Genomic DNA, 19,469 nt, shown 5'->3' with positions numbered 1-19,469 from the left:
TCACCCATGGCAAAGACGGGCTTGGCTTCCTTGGCACACACTCTTATTTAATCTGGGTCGCTCGTGAGGAGGTGAATGACCAGTTATTGTCTGGAGGATCTTTTCACCTTGAGAGACGCCATGGTATCAGAGTACGAGGCTCAATGACCAGGAAATTCTGCTCCAACAAAAGATCATGAGAAAATACAACATATCAAACTGCCACACTTACATCTTCCATTTACTACAAAGCCCGGAAAAAAACTCTCTCTTATCACATTTCAAGATGAATCTTTAAAGAGAAGCTTGGTGATAAGGAGGACACACTGGCTAATATTGAAATGGTTTGATGTGCACATAAATCATTCAAAAACGCCTGCAAGGTGAAAGGGTTTCTACTTATGTCCTCTTCTGGAGCGGTTAAAGTGTTTGTTTCAATCTCCACGAAGGTCACAATCAGAGAGAGAAAGACAGAGGGAGAGAGAGAGAGAGAGGGTGGGGGTGAGGGGGGAGGGGGGAGAGGAGAGATAGTTGCTGAGGCCAGCACTATATCTGTAGGGCTGAGAGTTATAATCATCAAACACAGAAATTGATTTCCTGTATGACTTATAACGTGGATTGAATGCGAGTGCGAGTGAGAAATGGGATCGATTGTAAACTCCAGCCCTCAGTCATGTTGTTGCTGCTCACCAAAATTGGTTTCTAAAGTTATCACCTTGCAACAATGGGAAACCCTGTGCTCTCTGTCCTTGTCTCGATCGATCAAACAGTACACAACCCTTACTGATATTGCACAGTGTTGAACTGAGTTGAAAACGAAGCAGGAATTCATTTTTGAAAACACCGTAGACGAAGCAGTCAATCAATCTCATCTTATCCATTCAGAGGGAGGGGAGGAAGGCACCGCATGCTTTAGAGGGATGAGGCTCACTGATGGTACTGACTGTGCCCAAGACCTAACACATTGGAAAAAACAAACACAAAAGGGTGCCATTTTGGATGCAGCCTCTAACGCAGTCCACTGCCTCTAAACAAGCCCTCTCAGTCTAGTTTGCTAGTGGACGACTGGACGCAGGCGCCCCTCAGACATTTATTTTCTCTGGCCTGGATACCATTTAAAGGGCAGTCAGTTGTGGCAGGTTTGGGCTCACTGATTGGTGTCTAACTAATTGTTTTGAGCATCATAATAAACACAATACACTTCCATTTGTTTGGATGAAAGGCCTAGATGGTAACGACACAGAAACTGACCCTCATATCTGGCTGTTGGACAAGTCACAGAGGTGGTAAGGAATTTCACCTCACATTAAATGTAGCCCAAATGTGTTTGGTATTTCTGAGCTGTATACATTTCCATGTTGATGATAACTAGAATTTAATAATTGCAGAAATGCAAATAACCCCACAAGATTAACTTTAATGGCATAGTGCAGTCAAAAACATGATTTTGCTGTGTTTTATATGTATTTCCACACTATGAGGTTGGAACTACACTGCGAAATTGTGTAAATACTCTTTTAGTGTAAGAGCTGTTTGAACAGACTAGCTGAAATGTCAGCCTGTTTTCATGGGATGGAGTTTTGGCCTGCCTGGTGACATTACCAGCAGGTAAATTCGTTAATAAACCAATAAGAAAGAGAGTTCCAACCCTCTCTGCCAATAACAGCTAGTTTTCAGTTTTTCCCTCTCCACTCAGACCACTCCCAGACAGTCCAAGCAAAATTTGTGCTTAAGAAATTGCTCTTTGCTAAGAAACTATTTTCGTTTATTTTTGACCATTTTATTTGAAAACAATCACAGTAAGGTTACCCAGAAATGATCTGATATTGAGATAAAAAATGGCTGATGCGTTGGACCTTTAAGAAACTTGAAATTGTAGACAAGTCTCTTTGAATATGCATACAGTCTTTGGAAAGTATTCAGACACTTTTTCCACAATTTGTTAGGTTACAGCTTTGTTCTAAAATTGATTCAATTGTTTTTCTTCCTCATCAATTTTCCTCGCAATACCCCATAATGACAAAGCGAAAACAGGATTTTAGAATATTTTGTGAAAAACGGAAGATCACATTTACATAAATATTCAGACTCTTTACTCAGTTCTTTCATGAAGCATATTTGGCACTAATTACAGCCTCGAATCTTCTTGAGTATGACAGTACAAGCTTGGCACACTCGTATTTGGGAAGTTTCTCCATTCTTCTCTGCATATCCTGTGTGTTTAGGGTAATTTTCTGGTTGGAAGTTGAACCTTCGCCCTAGTCTGAGGTCCTGAGCACTCTGAGCTGGTTTTCATCAAGAATCTCTCCCTACTTTGCTCCGTTCAACTTTCCCTCGATCCTGACTAGTCTCCCAGTCCCTGCCACTGAAAAACATCCCCACAACATGATGCTGCCACCACCATGCTTCACCGTATGGATGGTGCCAGGTTTCCTCCAGACGTAATCCTTGAAATTCAGGCCAAAGAGTTCAATCTTGGTTTCATCAGACCAGATAATCTTATTTCTCATGGTCTGAGAGTCTTTAGGTGCCTTTTTATAAACTCAAAGTGGGCTGTCATGTGCCTTTTACTGAGGAGTGGCTTCCGTCTTGCCAATCTACCATAAAGGCCTGATTGGCCTGATTGGTGGAGTGCTGCAGAAAAGGTTGTCCTTCTGGAATGTTCTCCCATCTCCACAGCTCTGTCAGAGTGACCATCGGGTTCTTGGTCACCTCCCTGACCAAGGCCCTTCTCCCCCGATTGCTCAGTTTGGCTGGGCGACCAGAGGAAGAGTCTTCATGGTTCCAAACTTCTTCGATTTAAGAATGATGGAGGCCACTGTGTTCTTGGCGACCTTCAATGCTGCAGAATTTTTTTGGTACCCTTCCCTAGAGCTCCACGGACAATTCCTTCGACTTCATGGCTTGGTTTTTGCTCTGACAGGCACTGTGGGTCCTTGTATAGACAGGTCTGTGCCTTTCCAAATAATGTCCAATCAACTGAATTCACCACAGGTGGACTCCAATCAAGTTGTTGAAACATCTCAAGGATGATCAATGGAAACGGAATGCACTGGAGCTCAATTCTGAATACTTATGTAAATAAGGTATTTCTGTTTTAAAATGTGTATAAATTAGCTAATATTTAAAAAAAAAATGTTTTCACTTTGTTATTATGGGTTATTGTGTTTAGATTGCTGAGGATTTTTTATTTATTTAATCAATTTTAGAATAAGTCTTTCACTTAACAAAATGTGGGAAAGGTCAAGGGGTCTGACTACTTTCAGAAGGCACTGTACAGTATGTTTCTAAACTAAGGGGTAAACACTCAGAGAAGGGAGAATATTAAATAATTCATGTGTTACAATGTTTTGATTATATCCCCTCCTGGCATATAGCTTATACTTTTCCTTGGTATGGGAAAAGCATAAAATTACTTGAAAGTTTTACATGTATCGAAATATGGTCTTGTTTTTTTCTCGGGATGAAAGGGCTTGGTTTCATATAAATCAAGCCCCATGTTAATGATCTTCCATGACCCTGGTGTATCTGATGCCACAGATAGCAGGGGAGTGGGTTGGTTGGTGTGTTCATGTCTGATAAGACAGGCTGGGGGTGGAGGACTGTGTCACCAGCACAAACACTTATCGCAATGCACCTCTAAGTCCCAAATGGCACCCTATTCCCTATATAGTGCACCTTCAAAAGTAGTACACTACATAGGGAATAGAGTGCCATTTGGGACTCAGGCAGTGAACAGTGAGTGCGATCACCTAGCCAGGGGTGAACAGTATCACCCTGATTGAAACACAGGGTTGCTTTAGATCCTATCCCAACTTATCTGACTGTTACAAAATGTCAACACACATTTACAGAACCGAAAAGCAATTTCCCATTCTGACATTGAGATACAAAGACAAATTAGGATGCTGTGAATGCACATGGACGGGGAATAGAATGGCAGGCAGACAGCCAGAGACTCCATTTTATTTTCAAAATGTCTCTCATCTCTGGACAGAGCCCATCAATATGCTTTACTGCTAGTAACCCAACGTAGGTCTGTCACACACTGCTCTTGTAGTCCAGTCCAGACGGAGAGGACACATACCAGTCGTTGTTCATGAGATCTTTTGACCATGTTGTTGGTGATCTCCTGTTTATTAGTTCAACCTCTGTGTGGCAGGCAGCGCCAGGGAGAAGCTGCCTCATCTGCTGCCTTTATAGCACATCTAACCATTCATTTCAGCAGACAGTCGTAACAACCTAGACCTCCAGTCATTCATGCCACTTCCTTTCCTTTAGTTTTAACACCACACAGCAATGACAATAAAATCTGCACGTGTTTGACTTCATTCTAACTACTTTATTCTAAAGACTTTTCCCACATTTTGTTGTTACAAAGTGGGGTTAAAATAGATTAACATGTTGTATTTTTTTATTATCTACACAAAGAAAAATTCAAACTTTTGCTAAAAATGTAAGAAAAATAAACCACTAATAGAGTGTATCTTGATAAGTCATTAACCTCCTAAGTCAATACATGTAACACTCACCTTTAGCAGCAATTACGGGGGTGAGTCTTTCTGGGTAAGTCACTAAGAGATTTGCACACCTGGATTGTACAATATACAACATTATTATTATTTTAACAATTCTTTAAGCTCTGTCAAGTTGGTTGTTGATCATCGCTAGATAGTTCTTTTCAAGTCTTGCCATGGATTTTCAAGGCGATTTAAATCCAAACTGTAACTAGGCCACTCAGGAACATTCAATGTTTTCTCCATATACAGTTGAAGTCATAAGTTGACATACACTTAGGTTGGAGTCATTAAAACTTGTTTTTCAACCACTCCAAATTTCTTGTGAACAAACTATAGTTTTGGCAAGTCGGTTAGGACATCTACTTTGTGCATGACACAAGTAATTTTTCCAACAATTGTTATTGATTATTTCACTTATTATTCACTTTATCACAATTCCAGTGAGTCAGAAGTTTACATACAATAAATTGACTGTGCCTTTAACCTGTTAGAACTCTAGGGGCAGTATTTCATTTTTGGATAAAAAGACGTGCCCGTTTTTAGCGCGATATTTTGTCACGAAAAGATGCTCGACTATGCTTGGAGTGATAGATAGTTTTGGAAAGAAGACACTCTGACGTTTCCAGAACTGCAAAGATTTTCACTGTGAGTGCCATAGAACAATATCTACAGGCAAAACCAAGATGTTTGAGTGACCAGGAAATCAACAGGATTTTTGAAGGCACGTTTTCCATGATCTCCTTATATGGCTGTGAATGGCACAGGAATCAACGGACACTTCCTATCGTTTCCCCCAGGTGTCTGCAGCATTGTGACGTATTTGTAGGCATATCATTGGAAGATTGGCCATAAGAGCCTACAATTACCAAGTGTCCCGCATGGTGTCTGCGTGGAAATTGGTGCGCAAAAGTCAGGTCCCAGTATTTTTCCATCCGAATCAGAGAAGAATGCACGTGTCTAGGACTGGCATTTCAATGAAGAGATATATGACCAAACACCTTGAGGATTGATTCAAACAACGTTTTCCATGTTTCAGTCGATATTATGGAGTTAATTCGGAAAAAGTTCGACGTTTAGGTGACTGAATTTTCGGTTAGTTTCGGTAGCCAAATGCATAGTAACAAAACGGAACGTTGTGTCCTACACAAGCATCTTTCAGGAAAAACTGGACATCTGCTATGTAACTGAGAGTCTCCTCATTGAAACATCTGAAGTTCTTCAAAGGTAAATTATTTTATTTGATCCCTTTGCTGGTTTTTGTGAATGTTGCGTGCTAAATGCTAACGCTAAATGCTACGCTAGCTATCACCACTCTTACACAAATTATTGATTTTCTCTGGTTCTAAAGCATATTTTGAAAATCTGAGACGACAGGATTGTTAAGAAAAGGATAAGCTTGAGGACAGGCATATTTATTTCATTTATTTTGCAATTTTCAGAAATCGCTAATGTTGCGTTATGGTAATGAGCTTGAGGCTGTAGTCACAATCCCGGATCCGGGATGGGCGGCCTAACAGGTTAAACAGCTTGGAAAAATCCAGAAAATGATGTCATGGCTTTAGAAGCTTTTGATAGGCTTATTGACATCATTTGAGTCAATTGGAGGTGCACCTGTGGACAAAAATCAAAAATAAGATATCAGCCAAGACCGCAGAAAAAATTGTAGACCGTAGCAATTTCCAAACATCACAAGGTACCATGTTATTCTGTACAAACAATAGTACGTAAGTATAAACACCATGAGACCATGCAGCCACCATACTCTCAGGAAGGAGACACGTTCTGTCTCCTAGAGATGAACGTACTTTGGTACGAAAAGTGCAAATCAATCCCAGAACAACAGCAAAGGACCTTGTGAAGATGCTGGAGGAAACAGGTACAAAGTATCTATATCCACAGTAAAACGAGTCCTATATCGACATAACCTGAAAGTCAGCTCAGCAAGGAAGAAGTCACTGCTCCAATACCGCCATAAAAAAAGCCAGACCACGGTATGCAACTGCACAGGGGGACAAAGATCGTACTTTTTGAAGAAATGTCCTCTGATCTGATGAAACAAAAATAGGACTAATTGGCTATAATGACCATTGTTATGTTTGGAGGAGAAAGGGGAGGCTTGCAAGCCAAAGTCACCATCCCAACAGTGAAGCACGGGGTGGCAGCATCATGTTGTGGATGTGCTTTTCTGCATGAGGAACTGGTGAAAATTCTGAGGATATATTGAAGCATCGTCCCAAGACATCAGTCAGGAAGTTAAAGCTTGGTCGCAAATGGGTCTTCCAAATGGACAATGAACCCATGCATACTTCCAAAGTTGTGGCAAAATGGCTTAACCTCTCTGAGATAGGGGCAGTATTTTCACATCGGATCAAAAAGCATGCTCAAATGAAACAACCTGCTACTCAGGCACAGAAGCTAGGATATGCATAGCATTAGTAGATGTGGATAGAAAACACTCGGAAGTTTCTAAAACCATTTGAATAATGTCTGTGAGTATAACAGAACTGATTTGGCAGGCGAAACCCCGAGCACAATCCATCCAGGGAATTTTTTTCTATGGCATTCCCGTTTTGATAGAAATAATCTTGCAGTTCCTATGGCTTCCACGAGATGTCAACAGTCTTTAGAAATTGGTTGATGTTTTTCCTTTGAGTAATGAAGAAGTAGCTCTTTCCTTTCTGGGTGTATAGCCAAAACAAGACTGTTTTGTTTGGGGCGCGTGACCTGGAGCTCGCTCCACTTTCATTTTATCCGCTATTGAACACAGTTTAACCTGTCTTCAATTTTGATCAATTATTTACATTTTAAAAAACCTCAAATTGGATTAGGAAAGTTGTTTGAAATGTTTGGACCAAGATTACATACATTGTAGTCATGTTGGGCGAGTTGGAACCAGTGTTTTTCTGAATCAAACGCGCAAAATAAATGGACATTTTGGGTATATAATGACGGAATTGATCGAACAAAAGGACCATATGTGATATTTATGGGACATATTGGAGTGCCAATAGAAGAAGATCTTCAAAGGTAAGGCATGAATTATATCGTTATTTCTGAGTTTTGTGTCACGCCTGGCCGGTTGAAATATGATTGTCATGTGTTTGTTTGATGGTTTGCTGTCCTCAGATAATAGCATGGTTTGCTTTCGCCATAATCCTGTTTGAAATCTGACATGGTGGCTGGATTAACAAGAGGTTAAGCTTTATTTGGTGTATTGCACTTGTGATTGTATGAAAGTTAACTTCTGACCTACTGGCAATGTGATGGTAGAAATAAAAGCTGAAATAAATCCCTCTCTCTACTATTAATCTGACATATCACATTCTTGAAATAACATGGTGATCCTAACTGACCAAACATTTACAAGGATTAAATGTCAGGAATTGTGAAACACTGAGTTTAAATGTATTTGGCTAAGGTGTATGCAAACTTCCGACTTCAACTGTATATTTTTGCCTTGTATTTTAGGTTATTGTCCTGCTGAAAGGAGAATTTGTCTCCCAGTAGGGGTTGGAAAGCAGACTGAACCAGGTTTTAATCTAGGTTTTTGCCAGTGCTTAGCTCTATTCCATTTCATTTTATACTAAAAACTCACTAGACCTTACCGATGACAACCATACCCATAACATGATGCAGCCACCACCATGCTTGAAAATATGAGGCGTGGTACTCAGTTGTGTTTGGTATTTTCCCCAAACATAACACTTTGTATTCAAAACATAAAGTTTATTTCTTTGACGCATTTTTTTTTACGTTAATGCCTTATTAAAAACAGGATGCATATTTTGGAATATTTGTATTCTGCAGAGGCTTCCTTTTTTTCACTCTGTCATTTAGGTTAGTAATTGTGGAGTAACTACAATGCTGTTAATCCATCCTCAGTTGTCTCCTATCACAGCCATTCAACTGTAACTTTTTTAAAGTCAACATTGGCCTCATGGTGAAATCCCTGAGTGGTTTTCTTCCTCTATTTTCTTCTTCCTTACCCATCTACCAATAGGTGCCCTTCTTTGCGAGGCATTGGAAAACCACCCTGGTCTTTGTAGTTGAATCTGTGCTTGAAATTCATTGCTCAACTGAGGGACCATTACAGAGAATAGTATGTGTGGGGTACAGACATGAGGTAATCATTCAGAAATCATGATAAACACAAATATTTCAGACAAAGTGAATCCATGCAACTTATTATCTGACTTAATTAAGCACATTTTTACTCCTGACCTTATATAGGCCATAACAAAGGGGTTGAAAACGTATTGACTAAAGACATTTCAGCTTTTCATTTTTTTATTATTTTTTAAAAATGTCTCAAATATAATTCTACTTTGACATTATGGGGCAATGTGTGTAGGCCAGTGACACAACATCTTCATTAGGTCTGTAACACAACAAAATGTGGAAAAAGTGAAGGGATGTGAATACTTTTGGAAGGCACTGTATGATGCACTGTTGATAATGTACTGTATCTTATTGAGGCTGGCTGACCTTGAAGACAAGGATGAACTTTCAAGCAGCCAACACCTTCTCAGGTCATCAAATCTTGCTGCAAGACGAGCTCGACAGAGATCTGATTGCAGCACCATAACAAGAAACAAGAGAGCTGGGAACAACTGTGGCATCATATTGGTTACCTCTAGAGAGCGCTTGTTAACCTAATTGCTTACATATACAAAGTGGCACTACGACCAGACACAATATGAGTGAAGTAAAAAAAATAAAAAATAGGAAAATTCTCAGCAGGATCCAATTCCCTCACAGACAAACAGACCTTCAGACAATAATGCAGCATGGCTCTATAGTGGCTTTATGGATGAATAACTATCTACTTGCTTGTCTGTGGTAGGCACAAGGATTTTCTGTCCAATGGTGGACAGAAAAATCCCTTTCCTGGAGAGGGAGCACCTTGCAGGCATATGGTCTCGGGAGCATTTCACCGTGTTGCTCCCCAACTTTGGCTTTGCACTGCAGCAGTGAATTCAGACAGAGGAAAGGACAACTTTCTCTGTCCTTGGTCCTAGTTACTCCCTTGCAAACTGCAGAGGCAGCTGTCCAGTACTTCTGCTAACAACATACAGTAGACAACTTGATGAAAAAGTTTAGAGTAATAACATTAGGTGAATTGCCATGTTGCCTTCTTCATCCACTTGTAAATGAACCGAGGGGATTTTTAGGTTTTTCAAGGACATCCAAAGTACTGAAGGCTATCTTTTGAATACTGTGGGGTATTCTTCACAGCATTTACAGGCTTTATGACGGGAAGGAGAGGTTTTTCCCACTCGGAAATCGAGGCAGGAATGTTGGCTGTGATATGAGGACATCTGTTTGTCCCTGTCAATGAAAGGCTGACAGTGTGTCGCGTGTCCTCACGGGGAGTACTACCATCCTTTCACACACGAATACGACCCCAGGTCATACACTTTATGGGTCTCCCATTTACCATATCCCAATTTAAATAGTCTGCCCCCTCAATGAGGCCTGTCTTGTCCAGGGAACGCGATGCTATGGTGTGTGCATTCCAATATGTGGGGTCACTGGCGAGTCACAGTCCCATCATCAGCCAGCTATGTTCATCTCTTTGATGCCACCAATGGAGTTATAACGTTGGCAACACAAAGACCCTAGGAACACAGACAGTGTCCCAGATCTCACCCCATCCCCTATATAGTGCATTACTTTCGACCAGGTCCTTTAGGGCTCTGTTCAACAGTAATGCACTGTATAGGGAATAAGGTGTAATTTGGGATGCACTCACAGGCTGCCAGCGCTTCCCCTCCACTCAGCTCTCACATTAGCATCAGAGTAACATTAAAAACCGTCTGGGTGTTCAACACTTTAAGACATTGGATTCCTTTTGAGAGAATCTTTGTTCCCGTGGTGATAGCTAATCTGTCAGGAGCTTTTTGTCTATTCGGGCGGAGGGGCTGTCAGTCAGAGGCCAATTCTGGGAGTGACACAGGAAAGAGGCCTTTTATAAGGCTTAATACATTCATATGTGTCAGTCTCAAATGTGATGTGAACAGCAGACATAACACACAATCAAAGCACAAAAGCAAAGCACAATACTATAGACGACAATCTACTGGATTGAAGGATTAGTCTATATAAATCAAATAGGTGCTCTCAAAGGGATAGATGGTATTTATTAATTCGCCGTCAATGGTGGTGGCATTTCATGAACTCAAACCACTACAAGCACAAACAATTACATTTTCTCACCAGGAATGTTTTGGTCTTGCAGTCAGTCTGCATGATGCGGGTTATGAGTTTCCAGGTACCGGGATCTGATTAAATCTTTATGTTTCAGGTTAACATCTGAAAAAATACACCTATTTCTTTCATATTTTATTTCAATAATAAAATCTCATTTACAAACTTTTCTGAAAATGGATATATAGCGTTTTGGATGAAATTTCATATTTTGAGATTAAATTATCTGAGTATAATCTATTATTCTGGAATTATTTAATTTCACGAACGGAGAGGCAAGCTGGCTGTAAGACAGGCCATACTATCAGCGGCTCGGATATACATGGTGAAAAACACACATTTACCAACCTGGAACAGTCTGAATGAACCACAGCAGGTCATTATCTACACTGAACAAAAAGATCAACTCAACATGTAAAGTGTTGGTCCCATGTTTCATGAGCTGAAATAAAAGATCCCAGAAAAGTTCCATACGCACAAAAAGCTTATTTCTCTTAAAGTTTGTGCACAAATTTGTTTACATTCCTGTTTCTTCTTTGCCAAGATAATCCAACCACCTGACAGGTGTGACATAGCAAGAAGCTGATTAAACAACATGGTTATTACACAGGTGCACCTTGTGCTGGGGGCAATAAATGGCCAATCTAAAATGTGTCGTTTTTTTTACACATCACAATACCACAGATGTCTCAAGGTTTGAGGGAGAGTGCAATTGGCATGCTGACTGCAGGAATGTCCACCAGAGCTGTTGCCAGAATTTTGAGTGTTAATTTTTCTACCATAAGCCGACTCCAACACTGTTTTCGAGAATTTGGCAGTACGTCCAACCGGCCTCACAACCACAGACCACATGTATGACATTGTGTGGGTGAGCGGTTTGCTGATGTCAACGTTGTGAACAGAGTGCCCCATGGTGGTGGGGTTATGGTATGGGCAGGCATGAACACAATTGCATTTTATCGATGGCAATTTGAATGCACAGAGATACAATGAGGAGATCTTGAAGCCCATTGTCATGCTATTCATCCGCCGCCATCACCTCATGTTTCAGCATGATAATGCACGGTCCCATGTCGCAAAGATCTGTACAATTCCTGGGAGCTGAAAATGTCCCAGTTCTTCCCTGGCCTGCATACTCACCAAACATGTTACCCATTGAGCATATTTGAGATGCTCTGGATCGACGTCTTTGACAGCGTGTTTCAGTTACCGCCAATATCCAGCAACTTCTCACAGACATTGAAGATGAATAGGACAACGTTCCACATGCCACAATCAACAGCCTGATCAACTCTATATGAAGGAGATGTGTCGTGCTGCATGAGGCAAATCGTGGTCACACCAGATACTGACTGGTTTTTTTCCCCACGACCCTACTTTTTTAAAAGGTATTTGTGACCAACAGATGCATATCTGTATTCCCAGTCATGTGAAATCCATAATTAGGGACTAATGAATGTATTTATATTGACTGAATTCCTTATATGAACTGTAACTCAGTAAAATCTTTGAAATTGTTGCAGGTTGCGTCTTTATTTTTGTTCAGGGTAGTAATTACTCACCATCATTAAATTAAATCAATGAGACATATGTAGAACTGTCAATTTCTCAAATTGTCAGTGAATTAACCCATTATCAAGATAGCCTTGAATAGACAAACTTCAACTAAATAACAATGACAGTGTAGAGAGACAATAGATATAAATATAAAAGAAAATAGTTCAATCAATCCCCAACCTCTGTGCATTTACTAATGACATAAAGCTTGTTAGTATGGTGGGTGAGGGAGCAGCTATTACTAACAGATGTCTGATTGCCATAGCCTGAGGGACAGTCCGTGAACATTCATTCCTTGATGTATTTACATTCTATATACCTTAAAAGCAACATATAACCATCTTCTTTTTATAATATGTTTTATTTAATTAAATATATTGATCAAAGATCACACAATAAAACAGCAGTAGTGTTTTACCTGTCCACATGATATGTTATTATTACTACTGAAATTCATTTCATTAACCTCATTGCATTGAAGTGTATTTCCTGAAATGCTGTACCACTATACAGCTTTTGCAATATCTACAAATTGTATTTCATGCCAATAAAGCAATCTGAATCTGATAGAAAGAGGAGATACAGGGAGAGAGGGGGAAACGGAGAGAAAGAGACAGAGAGCAAGAGAGAGAGAGAGAATACAGCAAATTGAATTTAATTTAATTTAATTGAGAGAGAGACAGAGAAAGACAGAGAGAGAAAGAGAGAGAGGGGGGAGAGAGAGATACAGGGAGAGAGGGGGAGAGGGAGAGAAAGTGAGACAAAGAGCAAGGGGAGAGGGAAAGAGAGAGAGAGAGAGAGAGAAAGAGAGAGAGAGAGAGAGAGAGAGAGTCAGGGAGAGAGAGAGAGAGAGAGAGAGAGAGAGAGAGAGAGAGAGAGAGAGAGAGAGAGAGAGAGAGAGAGAGAGAGAGAGAGAGAGAGAGAGAGAGAGAGAGGGTGGCAGGCAGTGCAGGTGGGGGTGGTTTGAAATTGAGATGACCGTTGTCTCATCCAGCAAAAATCACATCTGCTTCTTCACTCAACTAATTTGTTATCCTTTCCTTTCTTTATGAGCATGTAAAATAACCTCTTCAGGTCATTGTAAATGCCCCAATCATTGTTTCTCCTCCATCACCACCAGAGGAGCTAAGTGAGGGTAAATACAGTTCTCTCTCCAAGTGCATTGATTATCAAGCATGGGGTGATGGAGGATACAGCTGTCCAAACAAAGGACAGTTTTCCACTCATCTCTGGTGCTGTGTCACTATCAATGGCTCTCCTCTCTGAACAGAGCATTAGGATCATAAAACATTCACACACCAAGCCTGAGCAACCTCCGCATGGAAAGCAGTTGGTACTGAAACATAACCACTCTGACACTGACTATACACATATCAAGAAGGAAAAGGTGCATGAAAGAGAAAACCCAACATCAGACGTCTTTGCTCAAAGAGACAAAAAACCTCCACAAATGAACCAAGATAGTAAGTAGGTAGCCTTATCCACACAAGCATCAAAGTATTGAGTGGAAAAAGGTCAATATTGTCCAATTAGGCACTAAACATCCTTGTGCTGCAATAGAAGACACATGAGTTGATCCTGCTTCAACCATTATCTACACAACAATGTTCAAAAGATAAGATGAGGTAGGCATTACATTGTGCCCCCATGTTGCATTTACCATCCAACAGATGCAGACGTGGTATCCTCGGGGTCTCCTCCTTCACTGCACCCCACATCTCCGTAGTTAACCACACACAGTGCCCCAACACACATCTCCACACACACACGTGCATGGCACCCCCCACACATCCTCCCCTCTACTCTCATTCACAGTCACAGTCACAGTCATTACAGTCACAGTCGTCACAGTCACAGGCATGCAATCTTTTACAGAGACATAATCACTGTCGACAACCCCCACCAATAAGCGCTGTACATCCCTAATTTCTCTCTCTGAGCCCTCTGATATAGGAGATCTGATATAGGAGATCTGATATAGGAGATCCGATATAGGAGAACTGATATAGGAGATCTGATAAAGGAGATCTGATAACGGAGATCCGATATAGGAGATCTGATATAGGAGATCCAATGGAGAAGATCTGATATAGGAGATCTGATAAAGGAGATCTGATAACGGAGATCCGATATAGGAGATCTGATATAGGAGATCCAATGGAGAAGATCTGATATAGGAGATCTGATAAAGGAGATCTGATAACGGAGATCCGATATAGGAGATCTGATAGAGGAGATCCAATGGAGAAGATCTGATATAGGAGATCTGATAACGGAGATCCGATATAGGAGATCCGATATAGGAGATCTCATAAAGGAGATCTGATAAAGGAGATCTAATATAGGAGATCTGATATAGGAGATCTGATATAGGACATCTGATATAGGAGATCTGATAAAGGAGATCTAATATAGGAGATCTGATATAGGAAATCTGATAAAGGAGATCTGATATAGGAGAAATGATATAGGAGATCCGATATAGGAGATCTGATATAGGAGAACTGATATAGGAGAACTGATATAGGAGATCTGTGTGTGTTGAGGACTATACATGCACACACAGACATGCTGCCTGTAGCCCAGTGCTGAACAGCACATAGACTAGAGGGAGGAAGGGAGCCTGCAGAGCAGCCAGCTAGTACTGTGTACCGACCGTACAATGAGAGAACCAGGAGAGAGAGTAGAGAATAGAGAGAGTAGAGATAATAGAGAGAATAGAGAGAGCAGAGTGTAGAGAGAGTAGAATGAGTAGAGTAGAGTAGAGAATAAATAGAGTAAAGATAACAGAGAGCAAAGAGAGAGTAGAGAGAATAGAGAGATTAGAGAGAATAGAGAGAATAGAGAGAGCATAGTGTAGAGAGAGTAGAACGAGTAGAGTAGAGTATAGAATAGAGTAGAGAATATAAAAAAAATAAAAGAACAGAGAGAATAGAGAGAGTCAAGAGAACAGAGGGAGTCGAGAGAACAGAGAGGGTAGAGAGAATATAGATAGTAGAGAGAACAGAGAGAGTCAAGAGAACAGAGCAATTAGAGAGATAAGGGTAGAGAGAGTATAGAGAGTAGAGAGTAAAGAAAATAGATAGAACAGAGAGAGTAGAGAGTAGAGATAATAGAGAGATAAGACAGAACAGAGAGAAAAGAAAGAGTAGAGAGAATAGGGAGAACAGAGAAAGTCAAGAGAACAGAGGGAGTCAAGAGAACAGAGAGAGTAGAGAGAATATAGACAGTAGAGAGAACAGAGAGAACAGAGCAATTAGAGAGATTAGGGTAGAGAGAGTGTAGAGAGTAGAGAGTAAAGAAAATAGAGAGTACAGAGAGAGTAGAGAGTAGAGAGAGTAGAGATAATAGATAGAAGACAGAACAAAGAGAAAATAAAGAATAGGGAGAACAGAGAGAGTCAAGAGAACAGAGGGAGTCAAGAGAACAGAGAGAGTAGACAGAATAGAGAGAGTAGAGAGAGTCAAGAGAACAGAGAGAGTAGAGAGAATATAGAGAGTAGAGATAATGTAGAGAGTAGAGAGGGTAGAGTGAACAGAGATTACAGAGTAGAGAGAACAAATAGTAGAGAGAGTAGAGAGAATAGAGATACTAGACGTACTAGATATACTAGAGAGTAGAGAATAGAAAGAGAGTAGAGAGAGTAGAGAACACAGGGAATCGAGAGAATAGAGAGAGTAGAGAGAATATAGAGAGTAGAGAATAGAAAGAGAATAGAGAGAATAGAGAGTAGAGAGAGTAGAGAGAATACATGGAATCGAGAGAACAGAGAGAGTAGAGAGAATATAGAGAGTAGAGAAAATGTAGAGAGTAGAGAGGTTAGAGTGAACAGAGATTAGAGAGTAGAGAGAACAAATAGTAGAGAGAGTAGAGATACTAGACGTACTAGAGATACTAGAGTAGAGAATAGAAGTAGAGAGAGTAGAGAGAATAGAGAGTAGGGAGAGAGAGAACAGAGAGACTAGAGAACACAGAGAGAGAGAGAGAAAGAGTGAGGAGAGAGTAGAGAGAGTAGAGAGACTAGAGATTAGAGAGTAGAGAGTAGAGAGAGTAGAGAGTAGAGAGTAGAGAGAGTAGAGAGTAGAGAGAATAGAGAGAGTAGAGAGAATATAGAGAGTAGAGAATAGAAAGAGTAGAGAATAGAAAGAGAGTAGAGAGAATAGAGAGTAGAGAGAGTAGAGAGAACACATGGAATCGAGAGAACAGAGAGAGTAGAGAGAATATAGAGAGTAGAGAAAATATAGAGAGTAGAGAAAATGTAGAGAGTAGAGAGGGTAGAGTGAACAGAGATTAGAGAGTAGAGAGAACAAATAGTAGAGAGAGTAGAGATACTAGACGTACTAGAGATACTAGAGTAGAGAATAGAAGTATTCTCTATTCTAGTATCTCTAGTACGTAGAGAGAATAGAGAGTAGGGAGCGAGAGAACAGAGAGACTAGAGAACACAGAGAGAGAAAGAGTGAGGAGAGAGTAGAGAGAGTAGAGAGAATAGAGATTAGAGAGTAGAGAGTAGAGAGTAGAGAGAGTAGAGAGTAGAGAGAGTAGAGAGTAGAGAATAGAGTGAGGAGAAAATAGATAGTAGAGAGTGTAGAGAGTAGAGTGAGGAGAGAGTAGAGAGAGTAGAGTGAGGAGAGAGTAGAGAGTAGAGAGTAGAGAGTGTAGAGAGAAGAGTGAGGAGAGAGTAGAGACAGTAGAGACAGTAGAGACAGTAGAGAGTAGAGTGAGGAGAGAGTAGAGAGAGTAGAGAGTAGAGTGTAGAGAGTAGAGAGAGTAGAGAGAATAGAGACAGTAGAAAGTAGAGAGTAGAGTGAGGAGAGAGTAGAGAGAATAGAGAGAGTAGAGAGTAGAGTGAGGAGAGAGTAGAGAGAGTAGAGAGTAGAGTGTAGAGAGTAGAGTGAGGAGAGAGAGAGAGAGTAGAGACAGTAGAGAGTAGAGAGTAGAGTGAGGAGAGAGTAGAGAGTGTAGAGAGTAGAGTGAGGAGGGAGAGTAGAGACAGTAGAGAGTAGAGAGTAGAGTGAGGAGAGAGTAGAGAGAGTAGAGAGTAGAGTGTAGAGAGTATAGCAAGGACAGAGTAGAGAGAGTAGAGAGAGTAGAGAGAGTAGAGAATAGAGACAGTCGAGACAGTAGAGAGTAGAGAGTGTAGAGTGAGGAGAGAGTAGAGAGAGTAGAGACAGTAGAGAGTAGAGAGTAGAGGAGAGGAGAGTGTAGAGAGAGCAGTGAGAATAGAGACATTAGTGAGAATAGAGAGAGAGCAGAGAGGGCAGAGATACTAGAGAGTAGAGAGTAGAGATAGAAGAGAGAATGATAGAAGAGATAGAAGAGAGAGTAGATAGAGTAGAGAGAGTAGAGAGGGTAGAGATAGAGAGAGAAGGGAGAGAGTAGATAGAGTAGAGAGAACAGAGTAGAGAGAAAGGGGAGAGTAGAGAGATTAGAGAGAAAGGAGAGAGTGGAGAGAGTAGGGATAGAGAGTGTAGAGAGAAAGAGGAGAGTAGATAGAGTGGAGAGAATAGAGAGAACAGAGAGAGTAGAGTGAGTAGCAATGAGAGAATAGAGAGAAAAGAGAGAGTAGAGAAAATAGGGAGGGTAGCGAGAACAGAGAGAATCTAGAGAATCGAGAGAAAATAGAGAGTAGAGAAAATAGAGGGTAGCGATAACAGAGAGAATCTAGAGAATAGAGAGACTATAGAGTAAAGAGAGTAGAGAGAACAAAGAGTGGAGAGAGTTTAGATACTAGAGAGTAGAGATGATAGAAAGAGAGCAGAGAAAACAGAGAGAGTAGAGAGAACAAAGAGTAGAGAGAGTGGAGATACTAGAGATCCTAGAGAGTAGAGATACTAGAGAGTAGAGATAATCGAAAGAGAGTAGAGAGAACAGAGAGAGGAGAGAGAATAGAGAGAGTAAAGAGAGCAACTGTATTGCACAGCAGTTGTCTGTCTCTCGAGCTACAGAAGCTTGATGTCTGCTGGCACACATACAGTAGATCTACAGGCTGCAGGAGGCAACACACACAGAACAACCCTACTCCTATCCCGAACCCCAGCTGACTGCAACTCAACACCTCCACAGGCAGAATTATTCAGTAGATGATCAACATCTTGGATCACTCAATGTCATTTTTCCCTCTGTTCAGGTAAGACCCAGCTATCCTCACCCCCTGGCTCAAGCGAGAGAGAGAGAGAGCAGGATGGTGGATGAGGTAAGAGGTAAATAGTAGAAACATGTGGTAAACTTGTAAACTGTAAAGGCACCTTTGAGCATGTACAGTAAAGGAGTAATGATGGAACAAACTAAGCCAGCTTCAGAAGTCTTCGCTTGTTGAGAAGTATAAAAGGCAAACAATAAAAGACTCCACTTTGATTAATGAAATATATCTCATTATAATCCACAGTTTACTGTTCTGAAATGTTTTGCTTTGTATGTATTTGGTTTGCCCGTCAAGACATATTTTAAAACAAACCAAAAACATTCAATTGATTGTATTTCCCACTGTGTTATTTCTGGGATATTAATACAAATCCATACTAAATTAAGTCACACTAACAAAAATCTTAAAATGATCTGATCACACAAAATCTAGACATCAGCCTTAATTCTAATTCAAACAGAACATCATCAAGTACCACACAGCTAAACACAGGAGCAGCTTACCTTCCACTGAATTCACAGAATCTCTCCACCGGAGCTAAATCAACGTGATAGAACAAAAAGGAAGTATGTGAGAACTTGGCTCAAAGAAACCAAAGCCTCAAACAAATGTTTCTGTGTGTCTGTGACTTTGCCTTCTAAAGCAATGACAGTTTAGTAATTTTCCTCTCCTTCTCTCAATCAGTCTATTCCATCTACCTAGAGACCCAGTCTGCTGCTGATGTAGTCAGTGAGAGGAGAGAGAGAAGCCAGGAGAGCTGGGGACTGAGTGAAAGAGAGAGGGAGGGAGAATTCCCTTTCTCTTAAATAGTAGACTATGCGGTCAGACCCCACTCCCACCTAGCGCTCTTGAATAACCCCCTATGAATGGAAGCTGAGGAGTTGAAATGGGATGCCTCAAGGCTGGAGAGAGGGGGAGAGAGATAGAGGGGGGGGGTTGGCTGAGGGCTTGGGGGGAGGGTGGACCATTAGCCACAAAGTGGAGCAGCCAATGGAAGAGGAATAAATTAGTGGATTCAGGGCTGCATTAACATATCATTTTAGACTAGAATATAAACAGGA

The 19,469-nt window shown here is 40.8% G+C and overlaps 1 protein-coding gene across 2 annotated transcripts in view; it reads right to left on the bottom strand.

Moving 5' to 3' along the window:
- LOC118371209 (tenascin-like) overlaps positions 1-19,241 on the bottom strand; it is a 79,302-nt gene extending 60,061 nt beyond the window's left edge. For both annotated transcript variants that reach the window (XM_035756572.1, XM_035756573.1), the window contains exon 1: positions 18,912-19,241. The gene's annotated coding sequence lies outside the window, so the exon portion shown is untranslated. The remainder of the gene's footprint in view (positions 1-18,911) is intronic.
- Between the last annotated feature and the right edge of the window lie 228 nt (positions 19,242-19,469).

The sequence above is a fragment of the Oncorhynchus keta genome, chromosome 25 (genome assembly GCF_023373465.1).
Source record: "Oncorhynchus keta strain PuntledgeMale-10-30-2019 chromosome 25, Oket_V2, whole genome shotgun sequence".
Taxonomy (NCBI): Eukaryota; Metazoa; Chordata; class Actinopteri; order Salmoniformes; family Salmonidae; genus Oncorhynchus; species Oncorhynchus keta.
The sequence above is the reverse complement of the archived record's forward strand: the minus strand, read 5'-3'. Positions and strand labels throughout refer to the sequence as shown.